This window comes from Neofelis nebulosa, chromosome 1 (assembly GCF_028018385.1).
Source record: "Neofelis nebulosa isolate mNeoNeb1 chromosome 1, mNeoNeb1.pri, whole genome shotgun sequence".
NCBI lineage: Eukaryota > Metazoa > Chordata > Mammalia > Carnivora > Felidae > Neofelis > Neofelis nebulosa.
The window spans coordinates 116814517-116820516 of record NC_080782.1 but is presented as its reverse complement, the minus strand read 5'-3'; the positions used below and the strand labels follow the sequence as shown (position 1 = coordinate 116820516).

Here is a 6000-nt window from a genome sequence, read left to right as displayed (position 1 = left end):
AGAAGTGACCTCTTAGGTCTGATGGGGGCAAGGGATGTTAGAAATGGGTTTTAGTTACTGTAGACAGTGAATTCAACCTTGCATTTCTAACTATGGAATTTGCTCTTTCTCCACTTCCTTCTGTTCAAATGCGTCCCATGCCACACTCTTCTGGGGATCATAGAGGTGAGTATAGCCCCTTTCTGTGGGGTCTTTGTAAAAATAAAATCAGAGCTAATTCGTAAATGGAGCTGTGAAAGTAGCTAACCTGGATCACTGTGGATGGAACTAATTCCTAGGGAGGTAAAACCAGTCCTAACTCCACTTCTCCTGGTGGTGTTTTTTTCTTTAAAGGCTGCAAAAGGAATCTCTTTGCAAATGGGGAACAGCAGATTAAGGAAACTTTTACCTTAGGTAGCTTTAAAATTTTTTTTTTAATATTTATTTATTTTTTTGAGAGAGAGAGAGAGAGACAGCATGAGTGAGGGAGGGGCAGAGAGAGGGAGACACAGAACCTGAAGGAGGCTTCAGGCTCTGAGCTGTCAGCAGAGCTGTCTCTCTCTAAAAGGAGAGATTAACATTTCCTTCTTAACCTGTTAATTATCATTTTATTTACAGATTATTTCAGGTCTGGCCTAGTTGTGTAGCACAGCACCTGGACCATACAAGGTCTTCTAGACATATTTGCTAAAAAGTTGAACAGGCTATGGTACTCTTTTCACTCTCTTCTCTTTCTTCCCAGCTTGATAGAAGAATGGTTATAAAATTGAAGGAAAACAATGTAGGCCATTATTTTTTATTCTAATTATAGGTGAACTGCTCACAATACAACAGAAAAGGCTCTGGGATTGCATGCTCAAAGGAGCTGAAACCAATATGTGGCATAGATCATAAAACTTACAGTAATGAATGCATGTTTTGCCTACTGAACCAGTAAGTATAATACCCAGTTTGGAGCCCCTCTTTTTTTAAAGATTACAAAGTCCACATTGGCTAAAATCTGCTTGGTTTCTAACAACATGGTTTAATAAATCCTACCTTTTGTCACACTCCTCCAATACCCTTTGGACATTGCTTTGTTAAAATAAAAATAAATAAGTAAATAAATAAATATCTCTAAGGATATATATATTTCTTTGCTATCCAGCCAAATTCTCATTCACATTATATACTGTCCTTCAGGCATTAGCTGTTACATAGAGACATTTTTATTTTCACATTACATTTGAGGAAACTGAGTCTCAGGCAGAAAATGTATCTTGGTTAAAGTTCCATAATCTTCTGTTTATATCTTTCTTATTGTATAATGAGAGCTCAGAAGACAACTCTCTCTATTTAGGCTGTTTGCCATGGGTACTATTATAAGAATTTGCTCTATCTTTTATAACCCAGAGAAAATCCATGTTCCTTCTTAGAATTATCTGGAAAAGTCTAAGGAAGAGATTAAAAATACAAATGGATAGTTGGAATCCCCACCAGCAGACCCACAAATTACACAAGAAGTCCTCACTATAAACAACATCTCAGCCTCTAGGCAAATGAAAGAAACATTATTACTAGCCATTCCATGAATTTGAATTCACCACTTTATGACTACTGGTTAAATCATGGGCTTTGGTGTCACACATCTGGATTAGAATCCAGATTGCACTTAGTAAATATGTGACATCAGACAAATACCCAACCCACTACATACTTCACTATCCTCATTTGTAAGATATAAATTATTTTTTAAAGCTTATTTATTTATTTATTTATTTATTTAAAGCATCAGTGGGGGAGGGGCATTGGGAGAGGGAGAGAGAGAATCCCAAGAAGGCTTTGCCCTGTCAGAGCAGAGCCCGATCCAGGGCTCCATCCCACAAACCATGAGTTCATGACCTGAGCCAAAATCAAGAGTCAGACACTTAACCAACTGAGCCACCCAAGAGTCCCTGTAATATAGAAATTATAATGGTGTTTAGGGTTCACTGTGATAAAACATATCAAACATTAGCTCTGCAGCTAATACAGAAATGAGCTCTTCTTCCTTCTTATCATCTTCCCCTTCTTTTCTAACCCTTCTTAAAATTTATAGTCAAGTATAATAACAAGTGTTATTCAGAATAAAGTCTCTCATGATATGCAAACTCATGTGCTGAAAAAAAAACAACACAAGAGATTAAAGACTGATGAGATCTTATTGATTATAGCATCACCTAGCCTCCTTTTAGGAAACAGGAATCTAATACAAAGAGGAAGTGACTATAACAAAATTACACAGACTGTGAGTGCCAGAGATGGATTTGAACATATTTTCTTTTTCTTAACTGCAAAAAAATGTTTTCACACTATATTACACCTTTGATTTTCATGTGAATATTCATGGACTATTTTTTAAATGCCCAGTCTCCTCTTAGTGCTGATTGTATTTTCTCATACTTTTATTTCTTTACAAAACGATCACCCATAAAAGACGTTAATGGTCAGTATTAGCCGACTAGAGTAGAATTTAACCAGAACTCCTCATTCTCAGTACAGGTTAGACAACACAGAATAACATATGACTGTATTTTACTCTATAGATTGTGAAATGTCAAGTAATGCATTACCCATTCAATAAAATCTTTTCTTTCAGAAATAAACAATTTCAACTCAGAAAACTTTATGATGATAAATGTGTAAGTATACACAGAAATTTCATTTATGTTCAATATAAAATGTTATAATAATTCTCACTTTATGAAAGTTTAAAATAGGTATTCTAAAAACTGTCTATGACTATGTATAGACAAAAAAAATCAAGAACACATGTAAAGACAATTCACGGGTAAAGAGCTATGTGAGTGGGTTAAAATATTAAAATAATTTTAATAGAGTTTGAAACGTGACAAGAGAATTATACACATGGGATTGTGGTAGTAAAGATTTTAAGGAGAGGCATCTACGCCAGTTTGATGGGTAAGGGAGAGAAATATCATCATGAAACTGTTACAAAAGTAGTTAAACTGACTTTTAAGGAGGACTAAGGAGTCCTAAGGTCTTAGGAGTCAATCTGATGGAGAAAGGGGGTAAGGTGATGCAAGATAGGAAAAACACCTTAAGCAAGGGCACAGGGATGTATAGGAGCAGGAAACACTCCGGGAATTCGGTTGTTAAGTTTAGCTAGAGTAAGAGGCAGAGGATAAGAGAGATAAGCCAGGCTCATGAGGGGACTTTTTGTTGACGGGGAATCAGTTAAGTAATCAAAAAACAAAAAATGATTTTTTTTTTTTTTTGAAAGATCACTCTGGCGTCAGTGTGGAGGGTGATTGAAATCTCAGATGAAGGTAGATTTAGGGCAACAAACAGGCAGGCAACTGTGACTATGCAGGCAAGACCATGAGGACCTGGATAAAATGGATGACAGCATGGCAAGGAGAAGACTGGTTCAAAAATTAAGTACAAGATAGAAGATGTATTCTATTCATCAGTTCCCTGAGGAGAATGAGGGAGAGGGAAGCCGTAAACTCAGGCTAAGCCATCTCTTTCTGTGATGAGAGTGCCACCATTTTGGGTCAGATGTTGTAAACTGAAGAGGGTTTGTCTTTTTACGAGTGAGATTTGGAACTAAATGACCTCTCAAGACCTTTAAAAAGCTCATTTTCTGTGATTTAACAATTCGAAATTGTTCTTTCTTTTTTTTCTTTTTTTGGACTGGAGAAAATTGAGTGCACCAATTATTCTGTGATCTGTACCATGGAATATTTCCCTCTCTGCGGATCTGATGGAAAAGTATATTCTAACAAATGCTCATTTTGCAATGAAGTTGTGTAAGTGCTGAATTTAACATATTATTTGCAGTAATGGCGTCTCCTGCAGAGCCTGATACCATCTTAGCTACCTGATAAGCTTGCTGCTCCTATGAAGTGTATGAGTGAGATAGCTTGCTGATAATTATAATATTTTACAAAAAGAAGTAAAAAGAGAAAGAGGCAAGAGGAAGAACGACAGTGGATAGTAGGAGGAAAATGAAGCTCGAAAAGGAGACTTTATCAACATCATAGTATTACTGAATGGCAAATAGCAAGAGATATTTAAAGATTTTTTTGTCTACTAACACTGGCTTCACTAGCACACTGAATTCCTTTTTCCTCCTTGCTGGAGCTCAGTTACTAATTGCTCGCCTTTCATGCTCTGTGCTCATTTGGCTGGCTTGATTTTAGAATATAAAAGTTTCAATTTAAGATCTCCAAAGCCTTCCCTTAAAAAAAAATGATTTCTCTTGTAGGAAGAGACGTGGTACACTTTTTTTGGCAAAGTATGGACAGTGCTGAGTCTCCCTGATGCTCAAGGGCACCAATTTCCCTTTGGCAGATTCCACATAGAGAACCAATCCCTCTCAGATGGCTGTGGGGCAAATATATGGATTTGATTCTTCAATAAAAGAGTTTTAGCAGAAAGCTTTCAGGCATGTCTTTGGATGCAACTGTAGTCCCTTAAGGAAAATGTCTGTGGTCATTTCTCTCAATAAGTGACAAGGAAAGATTTCTTCTATTTCTACTCAAGTTGGGAGCTGGAGAGATTATATACACACTAATGGGAGAGGAATCTGTTCATAGCATCCCATTTTACAAAAACTCACAATTTTTAAGTAAACATGGGTCAAGGGGCAGATCTGACCATTAGTCTTAACACTAGTACCTTTAGCAACACTAATGAAAAGTGGAAAGTTCAGCTTTGGAGGAAGATAGAGTAAGAATCCATAATACTATCAACTAATCAGACCAGGAATAATATTAGATGTTAGATACCATTATTTAAAGAGGACTCAGTCACAGGTGGGAATCCACAAAGGAAGACATTTTGTTGGTCATGTTGGGAAGAGACTAAAAATAATAGAATTTGATTAAACTGTTGTTGAAGTCTTTAAAAGGCCCAAGGAAAGTTCAAGGTAGCTAGGAAAGATGAGGACATATGCAGGACTATCACAAGAGAGATCAGAACGTTCTCATTTCTGGGGCTCCATAGAAAGGAGTCATGTCATTAACATAATATGCAAAGACAGATATTTTGCTTACATAAAGAGAAGAATTTTCTAACAGTACATCTGCAAATAGGAACAAAGTTATGCCCTATAAGTTCATCAGTCCAATACAATTTGCTTGTGTAGTAAAGTCTGGTTAAATGCTTGCCAGCTATTTTGTGGAGATTTGTGTGTGTTTTTTAACAACACATATAGAAAGATCACTACGGGTCAAGCAGTGTGTTGTGTAGGGAGAGGCAATACAAATGGGCAAAGATTTCATGTCAGTAAGGAGTTTGTAGACTAGTCAGAGACAATCTTTTGAAGAGTTGATTACTATGCAATGAAAAAAAGACTATAATCAAGAATCATTAAAGGTTCAGTAAAAACTGAAAGGAAGACCTGACCCTTATGACCTCATTTAACATTAATTACCTCCTAAAATCCTATCTCCAAATACAGTCACACTGATGGTTAATGTTTTCACATTTGAATTTGGAGGGGACATAATTTCATCCATAGCAGCTAGGTTGCCAGAACTTTATTTTCATTTTTCATATGTGAAAATAAAATGCATGACAGCATAAACACAGAGAGAAGAAATGAAAGTATTCTATTATAAGATTCTGTGTTAAGTTAAATGATATAATACCACTTAAAGGTACACTGTGAAAAGTTAAGAATGTATATTATAAATCCTAAAGCAACACTAAATATGCCAACAATGAAGATAAAATGGAATAATGAAAAAAAATACTGTATTTGTGCAAGAGAGACAAAGAAAAGAGGTAAAGAGGAAAAACATATTGGACTAATAGAAAGCAAGTAGCAAGATGGCAGACTCAAGGTAATTGTGTTAGTTAAGGATTCTTGAGAAAAACAAAACCAACTCTGTGTGTGTGTGTGTGTGTGTGTGTGTGTGTGTGTGTAGAGAGAGAGAGACAGACAGGGAGACAGAGACAGAGAAAGAGACAGAGACAAGAGAGAAAGAAAAAGATTTATTTTAAGTAATTGGTTCATGTGATTATAGAAAGTGC

The 6000-nt window shown here is 36.1% G+C and overlaps 1 long non-coding RNA gene across 1 annotated transcript; it reads left to right on the top strand.

The window, feature by feature from the left end:
* Positions 1–772: 772 nt before the first annotated feature.
* On the top strand, positions 773–4398 carry LOC131512980 (uncharacterized). The gene is made up of 4 exons (XR_009262422.1): positions 773–912; positions 2597–2639; positions 3661–3770; positions 4229–4398. It is a non-coding gene; the product is annotated as an uncharacterized LOC131512980 (long non-coding RNA).
* The last annotated feature ends 1602 nt before the right edge of the window (positions 4399–6000 follow it).